This window comes from Otolemur garnettii, unplaced genomic scaffold, assembly GCF_000181295.1.
Source record: "Otolemur garnettii isolate 467f Iridium unplaced genomic scaffold, OtoGar3 scaffold00147, whole genome shotgun sequence".
In the NCBI taxonomy this organism is placed as follows: Eukaryota; Metazoa; Chordata; class Mammalia; order Primates; family Galagidae; genus Otolemur; species Otolemur garnettii.
In genome coordinates, this window is record NW_003852542.1 from 734,771 (window position 1) to 736,395 (window position 1,625).

Below are 1,625 nucleotides of genomic sequence, written 5' to 3' on the forward strand. Positions count from 1 at the left end.
CCGATCCTCTGAGCCCCACCCACAAGCAGCCAGGCTACTGACACATCAGCCTTAGGCGGCTCAGGGTAACAAATCAGAGTTCCTCAAGAGTCAGGTGACAGTCACTAGACCAAGAACGCAATTATGTAGCCAATTGGGAAGAGTTTATTATAAGCACATGTTTCCTGTTTTAGAATTCAGGGGCTGCAAAAAAGCTGCTTTCAAAATGAAAGGAGAACTTTAGCAAGCTGCCAACTGCTGGGAAAGGGCAATGTGGTGACACCTGACCTGGAAGGACAGCAGCAAGACAGGAAGTCCAAGCTCCCGTAGACAGACCCCAGGGGCAAAGCTCTCCAACTGACCACCATCGGCATCAGCTGGGCCCTTTGCTGATCACTGCACTCAGAACGTGCTGGGGGGAGGAAGGCATTGAAGCATGGACACCACTGACCTTTACCTGGCTCCTCCTTTTCCTAGAGACTCTCTCAACTCGGCACTGGAAGGGTGGGGGCCCCATACTCCCTATTCCAAAACAAGTCCAGACAAACACGGTTTTGAAGACAGAAAAGCTGTTTGCAAGATGGAGTCTGAGAAGCTAAGCTGAAGAGGTTCAGCTGACCTCGTCTGCTCTGCTCACATTCTCCCCCACCCCGCCCTGTGATTATCCAGTTAAGGTTTCACTATGATGGTGAGGATGTTTATCTCAGGAGACACTGAGAAAATACTCAGACGTAGGCAGCAGGTGTTGTGATATCAGTAAAGGCTGCTTTGATGATGTTTTCTCTGATGAGTCCCTTAGATATTTTGTTAAAATGAAAATCATCTTTCTGTTGTTTGAACATTTTGCATTGTTAGAATGGAGACTACTTTGATGTTATTTCCTATCAGATAAAGTTAAACTTTTCTAGGTGGGTTTCCTTGTATTTCATTTATAAAAGTTTTTCGAATTGTAACTGATACAGAACAGAATTGAGAGCTACTCTCACTGTTCTCCAGAATTTCTGGCCTTCTGACAAATAGAGCTTGTTGGACCTAAAACCCCGTGTCTGCATATTAGCTGACAGTGACAGGCAGCCAGACCCTCTCCATCCGGTAACACTTTGTTCTAGTCATTCATTTATTCATTAGTCATTTATATTGTCACATAATTATTGAGTGCCAACTATGTGCCCAGTCTCCCACAGGATCTGAGGACACAGCAATTTTCCAGAGAGCCTGTAGCCTCCACGACATCCAGTCTCTTATCTTCTTGGAGAAGAGTGTGGACCATACACAGACTGGCTGCAGCCCTGACCCATTTTGCTTTGGGAGAATTAACAGTATTAACCAGTCAACATGCTGCCAAGAAGGAAACACGGTGTGGCTGTGCAGGGGGTAGGGACGTAAACAGAAGGAAATATAGAACCACGTGACCTTTGAGTCACAAGGGACTGTCAAGACAATCTCTCACCATCTTCATTTTCTGACTCTCAGTCCTAGGTTGTTTTTATTATACCCACAAAAGCGACACCACTGACTCATAATCAATAGCATGTACAATTCGAATGATTTTTCTAGTTCTGGATCAACACTGATTCAAACTCTTTCTACCAACGGCATTACTTCTTGAGTTCACTGAATGAGAACTCTTCTGTTACCACAGAATA